At 40.3% G+C, this 22,338-nt stretch overlaps 1 protein-coding gene and 1 pseudogene across 2 annotated transcripts in view; one reads left to right on the top strand and one right to left on the bottom strand.

The window, feature by feature from the left end:
* Sufu (SUFU negative regulator of hedgehog signaling) overlaps nt 1–22,338 on the top strand; it is a 100,591-nt gene that overhangs the window by 26,268 nt on the left and 51,985 nt on the right. The window lies entirely within an intron of this gene.
* LOC109691337 (large ribosomal subunit protein eL31-like) lies at nt 14,702–15,230 on the bottom strand (annotated as a pseudogene).

Genomic DNA, 22,338 nt, shown 5'->3' with positions numbered 1-22,338 from the left:
AATTAAAGCCTTGGGTATGTTTTGTATTTGCAATTCAATAGACCTGTTTAGGTTGAACTATTTTGCCTCTTCCTAGTCACCTATGGGTGACTGTCACATAATGAGATGGATCCATACCTGCAATCTACCATCGTGTGTCCTATGGGATAGCCCTCTCTTAGAGGCTGTGGTGAGGATTCTGTAAGCAAGGTTTGCAAACCTGGCTGCTCATAAAGCTCCTGGGAAGTGTGTCAGCACACTGATTTCCTTACCTCTCTGAAGAGCTCTGATTGACTTATGCAGTGGTAGGATAGGGGCATCTGTTTCTTAACCAGCTTCCTGGAGGATTCTGATACAGCTGATCTGAGCTCTTAGGGCCTGCTACCAGGACAAAGAAACATTCACAGGGGCAGGGAAACAGTGAAGCATCTGGCCCATGTGATGCCAGGAGTCTACCGCCTGTGCCCTTTGTATTCCCACTCTCCCTTCTTGGTGTGTGCTTTAACTCTGAAAAGGAACTGTCTTTGGGAAAATAGACTTTTTGTTGTTGTTGTTTTGGACAGGGTCTTGCTGCACAGTCCAAGTTGGCCTGGAACTCACTATATAGATTCTTCTATCTCAGCCTCCCAAGTGCTGGGATTACAGATGTGTACACCACACCCAACTGCAAACAGGCTTTTCTTTTTTTTGTTGGTACTGGGGTTTGAACTCAGGGCCTATACCTTGAGCCACTCCACCAACCCTTTTTTTGGTGATGTGTTTTTTAGAGATAGGGTCTTGCAAACTATTTGCCCAGGCTATCTTCGAACCACAATCCTCCTGATCTCTGCCTACTGAGAAGCTAGGATTACAGGCATGAGCCACCAGCGCCTGGCCAGGCTTTTCTTGATGTAGAATTTGATTTTCTGTAGGAATGGGGACTCTAAAGACTAGGTATCCTCTTGTTTGGATTAACAGGTATTTTCTATTCACTGCTTAAGTCAGTGCATTTTTATGTATACCTGCTCAGGTAGACAACAGAAATGTAAAATAGGTGTTACGAACCACTGCCAAACAGATGAACCTCTGAAATGAGTTGAGATTATTCTGAAGTTATAATGCAGGTCATGGGAAAATAGAATTTGATTTGCAAGGGTTCATCATTTTACCCACACAGTAAGCATCACTGATGACTGTTTTTTGAAGTCAGAGTCTACCTATGTATTCCGGATGACCTCTTGATTCTCTGCCTTCAGCTTCTACGTGCTGGCATTATAGGTGAATGCTGGGATTATAACTAGTGAACATTTTGCAGCTACTGAAGTGATCATTGATTCAGGCACAGATTATTATTATGAATGGCTGCTAAAATTGCTGGCTAAAAAGGTTGTTGGGGAACAACATAATCACAAGGACTCAAAGAACCACTCCAGATTATTTATTAAGAAGTGAAAAATAGTATTTACAATGGGAAGGTTTGAGCAGACATTTCCCTAATCAAATGATCAAACATAACAACATGGGCTGGACATAATAGCTCAGTGGTAAAATGTGTGCTCAGCATGCTCTAAGTTCTGAGTTCAATTTTTAGCATCACAAAAAATCTAATAAAAACCATAGTAACGCTAGTAATGAAATTATTATATACCTCCTTATGTGTTGCATAACTATATAGTACAAAACATCAACTAAGTAGCAGTTTTCCAGAAATGTTGAACCTGAATGTAATCATAAACAAACAGCCAGACAAGTCCAGATTGTAGGACATTTTATAAGAAAACTGCCTGGATTCTTTCAAAATGTCAGTGCTATGAAAGACATGAAAAGACAAAGGGAGAGGATTGTCCTAGATTAAAGGAAACATGATAGCTTAAATGTACTGTGTGATCCTTGATTGTACCCTGAATTGAAAAATAAAGGTCATTTGTAGGACAATTGGAAAAATATGAATGTAGACTGTGTATTAGGCAATAGTTTGTACTATGAAGTTTCTCCAGTGTGTTGATGGCATGATGATATACAGGATAATGTCCTTGTTCTTGGGAGATAAAGGTTGAAGTATTTATAGATAAAATGACATGCCTGCAACTTAACTGTCAAATGATTTGACAAAAAAAAAAATTAAAATCTGTGGAGAAGAGAAAGCAAATGTGACAAAATGTTAATAGCTGGTAAATCTAGGTGGAGGGCATTTGTGTATTCACTGAACTCTTCTATCAGATTGGAAATTTTCATAGTAAAAGTTATGGCTGTTACTTGAGTGTGTGTCTCCAGTTCCTTCTGCACCTCTTACAGAATCTCTAAGGTGACTGCCTTCAGTTTGCCTGTAGATCATGTTAGGTACTTAAGAATGTGGCAGGATGACTACACTTGTAAAAGAAAAGTATAATATTTGGCTTTCTGTTTTCCAGATTTTCTATGATATGATCGTATGACTTAATAGAGTACAGAAGTCTACTTGGGAGGGAATAATGGTGAATTATTTAAACAATAGGAAAATGATTTTAAAAAGTAAATGATAACTGATTTTAAAGTAGCTAAAGACCTAAGAACTAATGATTACTTGCGTATCCACATGCCACATACAACTGTAAGTGCTTCTTTAACATGCAGGTAAGCCCTGTGAGTTAGGTAGGGTAGGGCTACAGTTAAGAAAGAAGACAATAATAGAGAGCTTAAGCAACACATTCAAGATCACACACCCAGGGCTGGTGGAGTGACTCAAGTGGTAGAGCTCCTGCCTAGCAAGTGCAAAGCCCTGAGTTCCAATACCAGTACCAGCAAAAAAAAAAACAAAAACATTCAAAGCTGGGCATAGTGATGCAATGCCTAGCACTTGGGAGACTGAGCAGGAGGATTAAGAGTTCCAGGCCAATTTGGGCTACATAGGGAGACCCCTGTCTCAAAACAGAAACAAAAATAAAACAACAAAAAAGATCAGAGATTGCACAACCAATAGGTTACAAAGGTAAGATTTGAACCCAGATAGTATAGCTCTTATTGGCACTCATTTTACCAAGATGCAGTGTTGCTAGTAGCTCAGCTAACATTTTGTCTGTCCAGTTCTCAGGCTGTACAATGAGAGATCTGAAAATTAAATGGGTAATTTGCTACCAGCTGCCATGGCCTCTGTGTTCCATGATCCTCACTCACTGTTACATGTAGCACCAATGCTCAGTGTAGTGACACTCTGGAGCATTTGGAAGATGGAGGAGGGCAAAAACAGTCATAATATTTCCAAACTCTCTTAAACTCATCCCTTTATCTTTGAGCTTTTATTCATGAGAAATATATGTAAAAGGTACACATACAACTGTATAGCTTGATGAGTTTTCACAAACGGAACACACCCTTGTAAAATGGAACACACCCTTGTAACCAGCAACCAAATCAAGAAACAGAGTAGTTCCAGAAACCTCCCTTGTGTCCCTTTTGGTCACTACCCTTCCCCTATCTTGACTTCCAGCACCATCATCCTTTCTTTCTTTCTGTCTTCCTATTTCCCTGCATAGGCACCATGTGCCTAAACTTGTTACTAATAGCCAAAGGAGGACCCATCTCCACTCTTGTCCCCTGTATTGTTCTCCATCCTGCATGTGACTTGATTGCCAGATCAAGTAGTCAGCATTTAAATGCATTGCTCATCTATAAAGAGGGGATAATAGCAGCTGTACATGAAGTTATTGAGAGGATGAAATGACTCACTTAGAACAGTGCCTGACACATGCTAAGTATTAAATGATTGTGTAACGGTTACCTGCCATTATTAAGACTTTATATGGATCAGAAGGTGGATATTGTGGTAGAACACTTGCCTAGCATGTGCAAGGCCCTGGGTTTGAGCCCTAGCCCTACAAAAAATTTAAAATTAAAAAAAAAAGATAGGTACCTTGGGTTTTTGGTTTTTAGGAGGTTTTGGCAATAACACTAAAGACTATTTAACAGCAAAACCTTCTTAGAAAATACCTTGCTTGTCCCTGAATCAGATGCCTGCCTCAGTTGACATGTTGGCATTTGGTGCCATTATCTTTCTCTGACACAGAAAATCAGTAACAGTGGTAGAAATAAAATTGTTTTGTATATCACATTATACAACCAAAAACCAATTTTAGCTCCTTGAATTTATGTAGTTGATTTATGTACTTGCCTTAGAAGTCTTAGTCAAATAAAACCCTATTCTAAATGCAATAGATTCTGTGCAGTTTAGTGGGACTTTACAGTAAATCTTTAATAAGGTAAAGATTCTTTTTACAGTGTGAATAATTGTTTCTTATTTTTAACTATTTCATAAGATTGGGGTTATGCCAGTCAAGTGTTCTCAGAACAGAGCATTGGAGAGAACTTCCCTGTGACTTTCATGTTACTTGCCCTGCGTGGTTATATTCCACCATGGTTAAACGTAATCTTATTGTATGGGATGGGTACCTTGTGTTTGATGTGTACACACCTGCATGTGCAAATGTAAGTATCATCATAATGCTGTTTGATGACCTTGCCTCACTTGTGGTGTTCACCCTAAACCCAGTAACTTTATGCAGAGTACTCAAGTCTATCCATTCAATTTGCATGTAAGGACATGCTGAGCAATATAATCAAGTAAGTGAATGTTGAGACCTGCTTTTCCGGATCTAAATAGCATGCACAGTTTTGCCATTGGGCTTGGAAATAGCATCAGGGCAATGGCAGGTAAAGGAAAGAGAAGTGATGAGACTCTTGTGGGTGTGTAGTGGGTGATGCCAGTGCCCACACCCAGGCACTATGCGAGGCAGCCTTTGAAGCCTGCTCTGAAGAATGACTCAGATGGGTCCTCTAACTTCACCCTGACTTGCTAGAATAAAGTACCCTTTTCTTTAGAAAGTTTGCTCAGGAGTGGGAAATTGAACTGGAGAGGAAAGGAAGTGGAAATGAGAGAGACCTGGGAAAGAATATCCAGAGGTAGTAAAGGGGTTGGGGTGGGTTAGGGTTAACTTTAGTTGGGATTTTTCCTGGCTATTGAAAATGACAGAAACCATGTGCTGGTGGCTTACACCTGTAATCCTAGCTACTCAGGAGGCAGAGATCAGGAAGATCACAGTTCGAAGCCAGCCTGGACAAATAGTTCGCAAGACCCTATCTTGAAAATATTCGACACAAAAAAGGGCTGGTGTATGGCTCAAGTGGTAGAGTCCCTGCCTAGCAAGGATGACACCCTGATTTCAAGCCCTAGTACCACCAAAAAAAAAAAAAAAGAGAGAGAAACCCAACTTAAGTTACCTCAAACAATGATGGACCTTATTGGTAAAAACAGGGTTTTTAGATGTGGCTTGATCTGTATGTTCAAACAGCATTCACAGGGTTGTGACTCTGCATGTTGGTCTTATACTGGAACTGGCCTTCCTCTGTGCTAGGACACATGAGCACCAGTATTCCTAGTTTCAGGTTCTCTCAGTTTGTAGCCCAGCAGGCAGAAAGCGTTCCCCCAATATTCCTATGTCAATCTCTGGGGAAAGACCCAGATTAGTTCTGTCATTGACCACTTTCCTTGGTGGCAGTGGTCCAGATAGAACACCAGGATTTATACTTAAGGTCCTCCCGCACCTCACTTCCAACTACACAGAGTAAGAGGGAGTCCCCCTAAATCAAAGGTTAACTACTGGCAGAAAAAAAACAGACTTGGCTCTGGGTAGCAAAATTAGTTGTTCCGCAGGCCTATAGGGACATTTCTTAATCTCGCTAATGGTGTGCAGTCACACTTAGACCTATCATCAGAGGAGCCATAGATGAAATGAGTACCTTTTGTTCTGTTTTCTTGTGACTTTGGGGGTGATTTTGACTATCAGCAATAGAACACCCTGATTAGAATAAGGGTACTTACTCTACACAGCAAGAGGGGCAGTTCCAGAATGGTTATCGTCTGTTCAGCAATATGGCCAAAGACCTAGTTCTATTTAATTTCAGCACTTGGTCTGTCTGTTTAAATATTTCTCTTCTATTCCTAAGATGTCTGCATGATTCCTAGCATCAGAATCACACTTGACAGAGTCTATATAAGCAGTGTGAGAAACATTTCTGTCTCTCTTACCTCTTTTTTTATTTCTGTCCTGTCTTTCTATCTCTTTCTTTTCTTTTTTTCGTTTTTTGAGACAGTCTGGCTATGTAGCCTAGGCTGACCTTGAACCACTATCCTCCTGCTCAACCACCATGCCCAGCTCTCCTTGTCTGTCGCTTCCTTATCTTTTTTTTTGCTTTTTAAAAATTTCTCAAATGAAACTCCTAAATCCTTTTTTTAAATTTTAAAGATCAATCAAAACTTCATAAATGGGCATGGTTTAAAACTCCTGCCTAGAAAGAACCAGGCCCTGAGTTTAACCACCAGTACCACCAAACAAACAAACAGAAACCTTCATAGAACTTCTTGGCTAGAATTATTTTAAGGAGAGACAGACAACCATATTGGCTGGGAATGGGCCTGGTTCCCAAAAGGGGCTGGCCAAGAAAAGGCAGAACTTAAATTAGAGTTCATTTAATAAGGAGAGTACTGTGGTTCTTCAGAGATGCAAGTACTGGAAGCTTGGTCCCCAGTATAGCATTATGGTGGTTCTTGAATCTTTAATGTTGTGTGGCAGTAGTTCTACTTCTTGAGAGACTAGATTAGTCATCCAGTGTGTCTGTGTGCTCCTCCACCTCTGCATGCTAGGGATAGAACCCAGGGTCTCAGTTGCTAGGCAGACCACTACCAGCACCTAGGTTAGTTCTTATGAGAGCAAGCTGTTAGAAAATGAGGCCACTCATGTCTTGTCCCCTTCTGCTCATGGACAAAAACATGGGCCACCTACCAGAATACTGGTACCATATGTTTTGGATTCTCCAACTACAAGAATCATGAGCCAAATAAACCTCTTTCCTTTATAGGTTATCCAGCCTCAGATATTTTGCTATAGCAACACAAAACAGGCTAAGGCAGAGGGAAATAGGTAGGCAAAACAGTATCTACCACTCCCACCTAAAATGTGCACCCTTCCTGGGATCAAAAGAACCTTATGTGTTGATCAGGCTCTGGACCAATACAAAGTATCATATGGGAAAAATGTTGCAAGCCTGAGAACAGGGTAGCTATCATTTCACCTGCTCCCACAGATTTAGAACCAACTCCACCCTCTGGTATGAATCATTTGGAAGATTTTGCAGTAAACACATCAGCAACTCAGAGTAGACACTTCAACATCTGTCTCTTCTGCTTTGCAGCCAGTTTCTCTTTCCTATTCTCTTTTAATTTTATGATCAGCTTATTCTTTCTTCTCAGATTGTTAGTGACTGCTCCCCTGCACCCCACCCTCTGGATTTCATTAGAAAGAAACCAGTCCCCAACTCAGCGGGGCTTGATTTCTGAACTATGATTTAGATTTCTGTTGGAGTGGCTGTCTGCTCTCAGTTCTGCCCTTGGTAGGCCTTAACCACAAATTCCAAGTTAATTGCACTTGAGTTTTTAGGAGAAACATGGCCCCCTAACCTTGCAACTGACACTGTGGAAATTGAAGTGCCTCTGCATGCTGCTGTTTAATAGCAATCTCATGATGTGCTGAGTTGGCTTGATTTGTGATTCAGGCCTAAGGGGGAGGTGATGGCATGAGCTCCAGAGCTGGGGCTGATGGAACTGTGGTACTGACAGACCAGAAGCACAGAGGTGGATTGTGAGCCTTGTTTTTCTTCTGTTTATAAAGGAAATACTTGCTTGTTATAAAACATAAAAGAGAAATACGTGACACAAAAAGGAAAAATCCTTTATAATTCATTCTCCTAGTAAGAAAACTTTGTCTGGTTCCAGATTTTCTTTTTAATGCACATATCTAGATAGAATTCTCATTATGGTATAAACCAGCCCATGCTTTTCATACTGTTCTTCAATTTTTTTTTTTTAAGTGCTAGAGATCAACCCAGGGCCTTATGCATACTAGGCAAATACTCTTCCACTGAGCTACACCCCTGTTTATTTTCATTTTATTTTTTTTTGAGACTCGGTTTGAACTCAGGGCTTCACACTTGCAAAGTAGGCACTCTACTGCTTGAGCCGACCTCCAGTCCATTTTTGCTCTGGTTATTTTGGAGACGGGGGTCTCAAATCATAATCCTGTCAATCTCAGCCTTCCAAGTAACTAGGATTATAGGAGTGAGCCACCAGTCTCAGCTAATTTGCTTTTTTACTTAACAATACTTTTAGACACCTTTCTGTGTCAGTATGTTCTTTTTAACTATATAGAGTTTTTTTCTAGATATACTGTATTTCATTTAACCAGACTCCTTCTGTTAGACATGGGTTGTTTCTAATTTTTTCCTACCACAGACCTGTAGTGAGCATCCTTGCATTATATGTATGTCTTTGTACTCCAGCCTAAGTGTTTCTGTGTGATAATTCCTGGAAGTAAGATTGTTGGCTGAGGGAAATGAATATTATACTTGTTAACAATCATTGCTAAAGGATTTTTTTTTAAGTGAGAGGGAGTTAGATGAATGAATATATTATTAATACTGTCGTGAGCATCCAGTGAATTGGTTTTTTGTGGTCCTGGGGCTTGAACTCAGGGCCTACACCTTGAGCCACTTCACCAGCCCTTTTGTGTGATGTTTTTTTTTCGAGATAGGGGCTTGCAAACTATTTGCCCAAGCTGGCTTCGAACCGTGATCTTCCTGATCTCTGCCTCCTGAGTAGCTATGATTATAGGCATGAGCCACCAGCACTTGGCAACCATTCAATAAATGTTATAATTGTTTTCAACAAAGAATAAAATGACTTTTATATACGAATATTTTTATATCAACTCAGTAGTCTACTAAATCCTTAAGATTTGCTCCCTTTTTTAAGGTTACTTGCCCTGAGAAAAATAGGTTAATACATGCTAAACAGCACACACTTGGGGTTCAGAAAGATCAGTGAGTGCTTACACTATATAGTGTACAGTTTAAAGTTAGCACAGGATCCATCCAGAGTGTTTCCTGGTTTGGACAGGGGAAGTATGTACCTCCTGAAGTCAGAGAGACTTCCAGATATCCATAGCAAGTCAAGTTGTATATATGTAATCTCAGTGAATTGTGGCATTTTCCTAAATTTTGTCTCCTGCTTTTCCTAATATTAAAATTGCATATGTGGTCAGGCATAGTAGGACATGCCTGTAATTCTAGCACTTGGGAGGCTGAGGCCGGAGGATCTTAAGGTCAATGCCAGTGAGACCTTGTCTAAAATAAAAAATAAAAATAGCATGTGCGGCTCAATCTTTTTCTTTCAAGCCTTTTTTTTTTTTAAACTTACTTTTCCATGGTTTAGGTAGGCGGAGGTAGGGATGTAGCTCCTACCAAGGAGCTACAAAGTATGAACTGCATGCAAAAGGCCCTGGGTTCAATCCCAACACCCCCCAAAAAAACTGAAAATAAAAAAGAAAATAAATAAAGCAACACTACTGAGCACCGAACCATCATAGGGACTTACATTCTCTTCTTTAACCTCTGTAGTAGGGAGTCTTCAAAGGAAGATCCAAAACTGTAGTTCTTAGATGCAAAAATAAGGCTTAGAGGTAATCGGCCTTCAGAATTCCCTGTGACTGGTGAGTGGCAGGCCTGAGCTGCTTTTAGGGTACAAAGCACAGCTTTGCGTGGCATGTCATCTGAGCCTCCAATGATCCATTTTAAATGAGAGAGAAGCTGGGGGAAAGGAGCTCTTTTTCATAGTTTGTGTTTATTTTATTTAAGTGCCTACTGCACACCAGGGGCTCTGTAGATGTTGAAGAAGCTGAGGAAAACAGAGAGGATCCTTGCCCTATGGTAGTGGAGACAGACATTAAAAAACAAAGCTGAGAGGGAAAGCTCGTGGTGCTCCAGAATTAAGTTAGTAGCCCATTTTAGATCTTAAGGTTGGCAGAGAACAGAACTGGAGGCCAAGAGTGAAGAGAACCTTTTTTTAGCAGAGGGAACAGCATATGTGGACCCCTGGGGAGTAAAAGCGCTAGAGGACTAAGAAACTAAAGGGGCTTCTTCGGTCAGCAGAACAAGCTGACGGAGAGGAAAAGGCTCAAGTGGCCCATCTGGATGGAGGCACAGTGGAGATGGGCAAGGGCTGGGCCTGGATTTGTGCTTGCTAGGTATGCACTATACTACTTGATCCACCTTGTCCTTTTTGCTCTGGTTATTTTTGAGATAGAGTCTTGCTTTTGCCCAGGCCAGCCTGGACCGCAGTCCTCCCCACAGTAGCTTGGATGACAGATGGGGCCCTTCACTGTTACTGGTCAAGATGGTGTCTTGTGAACTTTTTGCCTAGGCTGGTCTTGAACCATGATCCTCCTGATCACCAACTCCCAAGTAGATAGGATTACAGGCATAAGCCACTGTGATCATCCTCAAAGTTCTTTTAAAAAGAGAGGGGAAATGACTAAAGAATGAAAACTTTATTTTTTTAAGTTAAAATATGCTTGAATTTGATGTACTTGAGATTCTTCTCCAGAAGGTGCTAAGATGCAACGTTGGAACCCAGCCATCCAAGTCATGGATTCTTCTTAGCTCTGCCATCTTAATCCTAATTCCTTAACTCCTCAGGAAATCTGTCCCAGCCTACCATCCCTTAAAGCTCTCAGCCCAAGAAAGGTACCCCTCTTCTCACCCAACCATACTCAACAGCATACCATAGGTCTCTCTTTCCAGCCCCAGGGATGAATCAAGCTCTGCTTCTTCTTGCCTCACCACAGGTGAGCAAGGGCAGCAGGAAGTGAGTGAGGAGGTAAAGATGTTGTTGAGCTTCTCATCTACAGCTTCCCTGGCTTTCTTCTCCCTGATTCCCAAGTGATGTGGTTTTAATATCTTTTTGACTTAAGAAAAGTTTTCTGAAAAAAGATGTTCCATCTTTACCAAGGAGAGCTGTCACATTATCTCATTTCCTGGTTTAGATAAGTTGCCCATTGCCCCAGTCAGCTAAACAAAGCCAAATGGAGCTGCCTGATTATATTAATGCCATTCTTCTTCTTTCTGTTCTTTTTGATTTCCCTGACATTTTCTTTCCCTTCACCTGATTTATCCTCTTTTCTGATTGTTATGGAAGTTTCATTTGTTAGTAATGTTGACTTTCATATGCTAACTGTAAGGTGAAACAACCCTGATTTTTAAGCAGTTGCCCAAGATTTTAGGTTAATAGTTGAAAGACTGGGTTCCTAGTCCATGAAAGAAAAATAGGACAATCCCTCAGAAATGAGTTTGTACCCTAAAAGCTAAGTGATTTAGCCCATATCAAAATCTAAGTATTTTTAGGGAAGACTCTAATCCCTGAAAGCAGAGGTTGGCAAGTACAGCCAATAGGCCAAATCCTGATGGCCACCTGTCTTTGTAAGTAAAATTCTACTTGAGCATAGCTACACCCATCATGAATTACCTGCTGCTTTCTGTGCTGCAATAGCACAGTTGAATGGTCATGAGAAGGGGAAAAACCAAACCAAACCAAACCACCATCCTTGTGAGGCAGGATATAGAGCACTTGCTTAGCATATGGGAGGCCCTGGTTTTGATACCTAAAACCAAAAGCAAACAAACAAACTAAACCTATGTGGTCCTTGAAGCCCAAAATATTTGACATGTAACCCTTTCTGAAAAAAAATCTGCCAACTTCTGACTTGAAGAATGTGTTTTCCACTTCTGAATAATGACCCAACTATAGAGGTGGCTATCTTTAAATTTCTGTGAGATTGCAGAGACTTGAGAATGGAATTGCTTTCACTGATGGAGGGAGGGAATACATCTCTTGCTGAACTGCTTGCAGGATTTGGAGCAAATTCCTTTGCCTTCCATGGGTCTGTATCTTACTTGCAGACCTGCATGAAGTGCTTTAAGCTTTAGTAGAAAGAGGCTACTTGATAACAGGCATTAAACTAGGATAATTCACCCTTAGACTAGGTCTCTCATCTCTGTTCCCCTATCGAATCTTTTTTTTTTTTTTAACATTTTTGTGTGTATGTAGTGCGTATAAGCATCTTTTTAAGATCTTTTCTTCTCTTTTCTCTTTCTTGGCAGTACTGGGGTTTGAACTCAGGTCCTCATGCTTGCTAGGCTCTACAGCTTGAGCCACTGCACCCTCTTTGGAGTCTTAATTTGTTGACTTAATTTGTTGATGCACCTGCATCTCAGGGATGCTTCCTGCAGAGGGCAGTGAAGGCTACCAGAAGCAAAGAGCAGAGCAGCTGGAAAGTTGGAACCTAGACCCAGCATCTCTGTGGGAGGTGAAGCTGGAACTGCACATGATAGGAAGTTTATTGAAGAGGGCTAGAGAGAACAGTGTGGCCAAGAGCAGGAGTCCAAGTGGCAGGCTATTTGGGTTCAAATCCCAATTTGGCCACGTGGAACCCACAGACTTTAGGTCAGAATTGAGCATCTCCAAGACATGGTTACTTCATATGTGAAAAAAGAAAATCTGAGGGCTGGGGGTATAGATCAGGCCTTAGATTCCATCCCCAGCACAGAAAAAGAAAATATGAATTCAGTTACACATCCTTAGAAGAAAATATTTGGTGACTGCATCTCAAACAATACCAGTGGTCATATTGGAGAAGTGGGACTGATAGGAAACAAGATTTTCATTTTTTACTTGACACATTTCTGTTTGAATTTTTTATCATAAGCTGGTGTACCTTTATCACTTAAACAAATATGTAATTGAAAGTGAAGTATAAACATTATCTAAATCTCAGCTCCTGAGGCAACCACTCTGTTTGATTATCTTCCTTCTAGATATGTCTCTATTCACAAACTAATTAGACAGTTTTACTAAATACCATATGTGTTAACATGCTTTCTTCACTCAGTGTTCTGTCATGAAATCTTTCTACAACTCAGTAGCAATGTTTGTGATGATGTATGGTATATCAATGCAAAGTAGTAACAGGACAGACCTGTCTAGTTAAATAGCCCTGTCTTGGTGAGCTTTCAGATCACTTCCAGGCTCCCCAGTTTAAACAGTACTGCAAGGAACATCCATGTATGTACAGCTTGGCAATTGTGTACCCTTATCTCACGATAAATTCCTAAAGTAGGATTGCTGGGTCACAAGTCTGCATATTTTACAGTTTGTTGCCTATGTCCCCAGCTATCCTCGAGAAGGCGATTGCATTAGACTAGGTGGCTATGGCTGTGACTGCCACTGTGTTCTCACCTACTGGCAGCCCAAAGCACTCGGGAAGCTCTCTTTCACCTTTGAAGTTCACAGAATGAATCACAGGAGTCTTCCAGCTTTGGATGACATCAAAACTAGCTTAATTCCCATGGTAAGGAAATTCTTTGAGGCTGGTGGTCTATAGACTGAGTGGACTCTAGGACTCAGCTAATCCTGCTTCCTGAGTTCACCCTCAGTCCTGACAATGAGTTTGGCCTAAGGACCAAAATATCATCAGTAATTTATTGCTGCCTCTTCCTATAATCAGATCTCTCAGGATTGGCTATCCTTACTACCTTCCCTTTGTCTGAGTGGTGGGAAGTACTTGAAGCAGGTGTGTAGACAGCTGAGGATCTGGCCTATGCGCAGAAATAAGTGCCTCCTTCCTATGTCATCTCTGACCCAACAGCCCCTCCTGAGTGCCACATTAACAAGACATATGAGCAAATCAAGAGAAGGGTGGCTTTTGGATGGCCAAGACCTCTCTAAGCTGTGTGGTATGTGAAGAATGGTTATAAAGGCGAAGAAACTGGAGACGTTCCAGTTTGAAGAAAAGACTGTGGCATGGAATGTTGAGCTATGACCCAGCAACAGGTGTTTAAAAATATTTGAAGTCTTGCCATATGGAAAAAGGATTTACCTTTTTCCTTGTTACTTTTTCTTTCCTATTAATGGGACTTAACTAAGAAACTTAACTTTTCATTGGGATATGGAAGCATAGATAGACTTTGAGAGGTAGTAAACTCGCCACCTCTCAAACCATCCTAGTAAAGTCTGGGCAGTCACTGACTGAGGCCTTTGTAGAGGAGGTTTAAGCACTGGATGTGGACTTGGTTGATTTAGGAGTTTGGACCACTGAACCGAAAGCCCACATAATGATGCTTGGTTTAGAAGAAAACTCAGCATTCTTTCCATCACTTCAGCTGTGCCTGTATGGCTTCTGGCAAACAGCCCTGCCTCCTTCCCCTCCTCAGGGCTCTCTGTCCCAGGCCCTTCAGGTCTGAACTCACTGGGTGATCTCTGAGGACACTTATTAATACTGTGGCTGTATTTTTTAATGTAAACTAATGCACGAATGGGGGTTAGTTTCCTGAGCTGTAATTAGACTTCTGACTCTCTGTTGAGAGTGTCTGCTTTACTACAGTGCATGAACTCTGTGTCTTGGTCCTCACAGGGCTCTTCAGCCATATATTCCTTTTCCTGTCAGTAGTGGCCCTGTTTTCCAGTGGTCAAATCTTTCACATCAATAAGTAGTCATTAGTTTGTACCAGTATTTACAGTACACAGGCAGTTTTTACATACTTAAATTTTTCTTTGAATGCTAAAAATTACCCTGTAAGGTGGACAGTATAATCATCCCATTATGTTTTGATGCCTGGAAAAACAAATGCAGAGATGTTAATTGACTCGTTCAAAGCTGCACAGCCAAGGAAATTGCATCAGAGGATAAAACGAGAGTGTCATTATACAGAGACTTTTTGTACTGGGATTTGAAACTCACTGCTTGATACATAGGTGCTTGTTTTTTCTTTTTCTTTTTTTTTTTTTTTCAGTTTTATAAGTTTATTTCCACTCAGCTGTTCTCATCTACATTGACTGCAAATTTTTGAATGTGGTAATAGGAACATAGGTCACCAAAGTATAGAACTTGTTTGGTGAGTCTTCATCCTCAATTATGTATTCTGGATAACGGCACACGGATATGATATGGGACATTCCTTATTCCTTTGGTCCAGAAAGCTTTGTTGAGACTGGTATCAATGCACACATTTGGAGTCCCCATCTACTTCATGGCAAATTTCCAGATCTCTTTGAATGCCCAAGGGGCACGCTTCTTAAAGCTTTCTTCATAGATCTGCTTGTGAATGTTGATGGTGTATTCTTGGGTCACCACCTCGTTGATGGCAGAACAGCCCTTCTTCTCGCTACCCTTCTTTGCGGGAGCATTCTGCTGGACCCAAGAGGGAAAGGAAGAGCACGAAGGACTCTACATAGGTGCTTTACTGCTTGATCCAAGCCTCCAGCCCTTTTTGCTGTAGTTATTTTGCAGATGGGGTCTTGCTTTTTGTCAAGGCCCACCTGGATCACCAACCTTCTGTTTTACGCTTCCCCCCATCATTGGTATGACAGGAGTGGGCCACCATGCCAAGCTTTTTTTCCATTGTGATGGGGTCTTGCAAACTTTTTTTGCTCAGGCTGGCCTAGAACTGTGATTCTCCCAATCTTAGCCTCTCATATAGTTTGGAGTGACAGGCACATGCCACCACATGCCTACCTATTAGTTGTGGTGGAGTCTCTCAAACTTTTTACCTGGGCTGGCTTCAAACCCTGATCCTCCCAATCTTAGCCTCCCAAGTAGCTAGAATTGCAGGCTTGAGCCACCAGTGCCCAGCTACACAGAGACTCTTAACTGAAGGATCTGTTTTTTTTTTTCCTTGGAGGATCTGGTTTTACCTTGGGCTCAAGAGTAAACAATATATTTGGGATGATGGTTGCCCTATAACGTGGTAAAAGAAAAATAATCAGTACTAATACTATGGTGGCCATGGCAGCTATAGTCAGTGTTTTATCTTTTTTTGGATTGCTGGGATGAGGCCAACCAAAATATTCTCTAGTTTAAAAGTTGATATTTCTAGCTGGGCATGGTGGTGTACACCTGTGTTCCCAGTACTTGGAAGGCTGAGGCAGGAGGATTGTGAGTTCCAGGCCAGCCTGGGCTACACAGAGAGACTCTCTCGAAAAAAAAAAAAAAAGAAAAGAAAAGAAAAAGAAAAAAGTTGGTGTTTGAAACAAATTTTCCATAAATACATAAAAACAGAGATGTTCATGTCACTCATAAGGCAATTGTAAGTTAAACTACCCTGAGTACCCTCAGATACCACTTCTCCTTGTGTCCCTTGATAGAGTCAAGTCAGGCTTGGGGAAAACAGGTGCTTTCATGCATTCATGGTAGGATGAAAATGCCATTATCCCTCTTGAAGAGAATGTTTTAATACTATGTCTAGCAAAATGCGTATGTGTTTACCCTTTGCCATAGCAAAGCCAGCAGTCCCACTTCTAGGAATCACAAGGATATAAACATATGAAAAGACATTCACAAATTACATTTTTTTTCCCCTGCTCTGCTTTGCTGGGTATCAAACTTTGCAGGGTACAAATGGCTTGATTGAAGCACTATGTGCAGTAATTAGTTCAGGCATCTTCTCATGGAGTAACAGGTCCATGGGAGGAAGTAGAAATATGCACATGCTTTGTTAAGTCTCTGCTTGTGTTTGCTAGTGGCCCACTGACCAAGGCAAGACTCAAGACATGTCCAGAAAAAGGGATATAGAGTGATAGGTACAAGGCATGAATTCAGAGAGAATGTTAATTTGGGCTGCTAATGCAATCAGTTTAATGTAGAAAACTTAATAGTTTTTCTTGTCACTCATGCAGCATGGTTTATAGATATCTCTAGAAATGTATAAATCCAACTACTCTATTGATATTTTGATAAACATTAGGCAGTTCTGTTTGAGAAAATGGATATTCATCATTCTACCTATTTGAAGGTAATGATGGTATCTAGATGAGGATGACCATTGAAATTATTTTTACCAAGAATGTCTATGTAGTGTCCTCAAACATGTTATTTTATTTCATTTCATTTCATTTATTTGTAGTGCTAGAGATTGAATCTAGAGCCTCACACTTGCCCAAGCATTCTATCTCTTGAGCCATTCTCTTAGCCCAAACTTGTCATTTTAAATGAAAACCAGATGAGTCGAAGCAAAAACTTTTTTTTTTTCAAGGCCAGGCATGGTGGCTTAAGCCTGTAATCCTGACTACTTGGAAGGTAAAGATCAAGAGGATTGTGGTTTGAGATCATCCTGGGCAAAAAAGTCCTCAAGACTCCATCCCCATCAATGACTGAGTGCAGTGATGAGCACCTGTCATCCCATCTATGTTTGTGGGGAAGCACAAATAGGAGGATCTGGTTGGTCCAGGCCAGCCCAGGCATAAAGTGAGACCCATTTCAAAAAATAACCGAAGCAAAAAGGACTGGCAGAGTTATAAGAAACAGGTTTTATTTATACATATATTTTTAAATGGAGGGATAAACCATATTTTTTTTTTCTAATAGTACTACGGACTTAACCCAGGGCCTTGCACATGCAAGATAAGTGCTCCACTTGTTAGCCCTTGTTTTCTTATGACTGGGTCTCACTATGTAACTCATGCTGGCCTTGAACTCGTTATGTGGTAGTCCAGGTTGGCTTTGAGTTCTTGATCCTTCTACTTTCGCTTCCTGGGTGTCCTCGGTGCTGGGATTACAGGTGTGTACCACCACTCCTACCCACAACAAGCCATAAAATTTTTTTACCTGATCACTTATGGGAGAAGGAAGAAACAGAATGGAGAGGACAGGAAGCCAGATGTCTTTAAAATGAAAATTTCTCCTATATTAGTTTTCTGTGCTATATAACAAATTATCCCAAAATTAATAGCTTAAAATGATATACATTTATTACCTCAAGGTTTCTGTAAGTCTGGGAACTGGGCACAGGTTCTCTAGGTCCCCCATTCAGGGTTGCAAAGCTGCTATCAAGGTGTTTACCAGGCCTTCTCATTTGAAAGCTCTGCCAGAGAAGGATCTAATTCCAAGAATCAGATTGGCAATATTCCATTCCTTACAAATGCTGCTTGCTTCTTCAAAGCTGGCAATGGAGACTGTCTTGGATCTGTGGAAAGACTGGAAAGATAGGAAACCTTTATGCACACACTGCTGATGGAAATATAAAATAGTGTGGCTAGGGGCAAATGGTATATAGGTCAGTGGCAGAGCACAGGCTTAGCATGTATTAGGCTCCATTTTTGATCCTCAGCACCAATAAATAAGTGAATGAGTGAATGAATGAATTAGTATAGCTTCTATGCAAAACAGTATGATAATTCCTCAAAAAATTAAAAATAGACTCACCATATGATCCAGCAGCCCACTTCTGGAATATACCCAAACTGATTGAAAGCAGGAATGTGAACAGATATTTCTACACTCATACACATAGCAGGATTATTCACAATAGCCAACAGGTAGAAGCAACCCAAGTGTCCATTGAAAGATGAAGGGATAGGGCTGGGGATATAGCCCTAGGTTCAATCCCCAGCACCAAAAAAAAAAAAAAAAAAGAATAAACAAAATGATGTAGTGGATATATATATGTACGTATGTGTGTGTGTGTTACATACACATTTTTTTTTTCAGCCCTAAAAAGTAAGGAAATTCTGACCCATGCTCCAGTATGGATGAACATTGCAGACATTATGCTAAGCAAAATAAAGTTAGTGGTAAAAGGACAAATGCTGTATGATTTCACTTATGTGAAAAAATTCACATAAGTGAATTTGACCCAGAAAGGTCAAATTCATATAGGCAGAGAGTAAGATCTGATTGCTTGAGGGGAGCTATTGTTTTATAGGTACAGAGTTTCAGTTTGGGGAAAAGTCCTGGAAACGGAAGGTGTTTATGGTTATTCAGCAAGGTTAATGTACTTAAATTAATGCCATAGAACTTTACTATTAGGGTTTGAACTCAGGACCCCGTGCTTGCTAGGCAAGTGCTTTACCACTGAGCCATGCCCCAGTCCTTTTGCTTTTAGTTTGTTTTCAGATAGTGTCTGCTGCTTTTGCCAATGCCTACCTGAGACTGTGATCTTCCTACCTTCTCCTCCTGAGTAACTGGGATTACAGAAATGAACTACCACACCTCACTTGGTTTGGAGATAGTGTGTTGCTAATTTTTGCCTGAGTTAGCCTTAAACCACAATCTTCCTATCTCTGCCTCCCAGGTAGTTGGGATTATAGATGTGCTGCCACACCCTGCTAAAACATAGTAATTTGATTGTATATCCTTAATATACATGCCACAAAGACAGAAAAACCTGATTTTAGTAATCATGTTTTAAATAATAATGTTGGTATTATTCTGATACTCACACATGTATATAAAAGATAAAGCAAATAAAGTTAGAAAGGAAAATGTTCAACATAAGAGAAAATTATACACATATAAAATTAAATAAGTAAACTGCTGTCGTCTTTCCATTTCCTTCCTCTCTCCCTTCTTCCCTCCTTTCCTTCCTTCCTGTATTCTCATTATACAGCCCAGGCTGGCCTCAGATCACAATCCTCCTGCCTTATCCTCCTAAGGGATTACTTATAGCATGTGAAGATGGAATGAATGGTCTGAGTGGCAGTAAGTGTCAGTTTCAATAACTCCATGGGCTGAAACACATCAAGTATTTTAAAATCCATTTGTTTATATTAAACAATACTTAAAAAGGCAAACAAGCTTCATTAATCATCTTTAGAAGCTATGACAATTTGTTATTCTGAAAACTGGCAAAATAAGGAAAAGGAACACGCATTTAATCTGCCTTCTCTACAGAATTTACCTCAGGGTGACTTAAAAGATTTCCAGGTGAAAAATTGTAATTAATATTAGAGTTAAATCATCACTAGTTTTACAAAATTCTAATATTGGGCCTGGGCATTTGTTACAAATGGCTGCCGTAATACAATGTCTAGATCTTTGGCATATTTAAAGGAAATAACAAGGGACAGAGGAGTATGATAAATGACACCACAGGATACAATCAGCAAAATTCAGACTGTGAGAAATTCTGTTAGACAAACAACCTAATTTCTTTAACAAATAAATTGCAAGGGAGAGGAAAAACCTATAGATTAAAGAAAATGTAAAAGATAAACCAACCAAATGCATTATGTGAGCTTTGTGTGGATAGTAATTTGAAACACACTAACTGTGAAAAGACATATGAAAAGCCAATTTGAAGAATGATTTGGATATTTAATAGTATTAAGAAACTGATGTTGCCAGCTCATGTCTGTAATCTTAGCTACTCGAGAGCAGAGATCAGGAGGACCTCGGTTCAAAGCCAGCCTGGGCAGAGATTGCAAGACCCTATCTCAAAAATACCCAACACAAAATAGGCCTGGCGGAGTGACTTAAGTAGTAGAGCACCTGCCTGACAAGCATGAGGTCCTGAGTTCAAATCCCAGTACTACTATAAAAAATTTATAAAGAATGTTAGATTTGATGGATGAAATATCTGGGATTTGCTTCAAAATAATCTCATGAGGTAGGAAAGCTGGAGGGGATATTTATAGATGAGTCAGGATTGTGATTTGGCAATTATTGAAGCCAAGTGATGTATATGGAAGTTACAATGTTTTCTGTACTTGTTTGAAAATTCTCTTATATCTAAAACAAAATGATAATTCTCTTTTATATTTAAACGAAAAATCATTAAACCTAAATTTCAGACCACAAGCTTACTCCTCTTCCCCAGACCATGCTTCTGAGGTTTGAAGTACACAGCTATGGAGAGATGGAGGTGGGCTGGTCAAGCCCTGCTGGATTTGTGGAAACTGGGTTCGGAGTACTCCATACTTCCATACCGTGTGCTTTCCTTTCATCTTGTACTGTTTCAATGTCTTGTGTGTTGGTGGCAGGGAGGAAGTATTGAGGTCTGTGGGTTTGGTTGATTCATTCCAGTTTTCTCTGGCTCAAAACTCATCTACTGAACTCACTTGGTAGTGACTTCTTGAGAATATTTGGTAAAAATCTGAGCTACCATACTAGGGCTGCCAGTGAATGGTATACTTGTTTTCTGTAAAAAGGACAGAATCTGAGATAGTTTTGAGGATTTTTGGCAGTGCTGGGATTTGAACTCAGCGCCTTGTGCTTGCTAGGCAGGTTCTCTACTACTTGAAACAAGCCCCCAGCCTCAGATTTTTTTTTTTTTTTATCTATTCAGCTCTTTGCCTGACTCCAGAAGATTTCTCTGTTCAAATTAATTAGAAGTCAATGTTATGTACATAGGACTGGAGCACCTGAAAGGTGCCAGACTCACTTTTTGCCTTCACCATCTTCTCCTCGGAAGGAAAGCCAAAGATGCTTATTTTATCTGCATCTCCCTAGCCTAAGAACACAATTTTCCCTGCTCTGTTTTTGGTTTTCTTTCTTCCTACTCTGAAAACAAATGCAAAACTGCAAAGTGGAAATGTTTGTCCTGCAATAGTGTTTCCAGATTTCTAAACTTCCACAGAGCCAGTCTGCAATGGAACTTCCTCATTGGAATTTAAGGAAATGGAAGGCTATGCTAAAGTTTGTTGACTTTGGGATGTTCATTGATGCAAATGCAGCTTTGCTCCAGGACAAAAGTGCATGAGTTCTGTCTATTCACTTCTAACAAATGGGAAAATGGTACTGGCAGGTACGCGCAGTCATCCTCACCCAGGCCTGTCTGGCAGTTAGTTGGTCTACAGACATGTTTACTGTTTTGATCTTAAGATTTTAGATATTTTTAAGGATAGTGTTCCACAAAGCAGAAATAATGATGAAAGTGTTGGTAAGAAATGACATATAGTAATGTTGGAACAGAATGGGTCTAAGAGTAAAAATTGCAAAAGGGGAGAGGAGGCTGTTTTCATGTAACTGACAATAACCAGCAAGAGAAGAAGAAAGAAATAGGAAAAGTTTGAAGTCATGCCAAGAGGACTAGCATCATTAGTTTGATTAACTAAGTAGAAGGCAGGCATTTGCTCCAAAATTTATAAGTTAAGGTGGTTGCAGTGCCCTGGTAACATTTCACTTACAAGCCACGAACGGTTCTATAGATTTGCAGCCTGTCCAGATCACTGTCATTGCTCTGAGAAGATGTCATGGTGGCCAGTGCCAGACTGCCAGGACTACATAGCCGTGTTAAGGAGGGCCATCTTCTGATTCAAGGTGTACAATAATGCATAAATATATTTGGGTGACTAGAAATTCAGACTCCACAAACAAAGGCAAAGTTTTCCATGACCATAACACCCAAGCTCAGGCCCCTTCCTAAAGGGTGGGTTTAGTGTAGATCCTTGAAGAGCAATGCTTTTTTCTATGCATTCATCTTCTTCCAGTTAGCTGTGAAATAGTTTGTGTTTGTATGTTGTTTTTTCTACCTTTAATGTAAATGATACTACTGCCCTCAACAATGAGATTTTTCAATTAATGATATATCTTGGAGATCTTTGTTTATCTAATCAGGTTTTTCTTATTGTTCTTTTTTTTTTCTTTTACTATTACAGTAAACTGTTGGTATCCATGGTAAATGGTTCCAAGGAGGCTGCCATTGAGGAAAAGCTGCGCATGCGCAGGAGGCATAGATTTCAGTTCTCTA

Source organism: Castor canadensis, chromosome 7, assembly GCF_047511655.1.
Source record: "Castor canadensis chromosome 7, mCasCan1.hap1v2, whole genome shotgun sequence".
Taxonomy (NCBI): domain Eukaryota; kingdom Metazoa; phylum Chordata; class Mammalia; order Rodentia; family Castoridae; genus Castor; species Castor canadensis.
The sequence above is the reverse complement of the archived record's forward strand: the minus strand, read 5'-3'. Positions and strand labels throughout refer to the sequence as shown.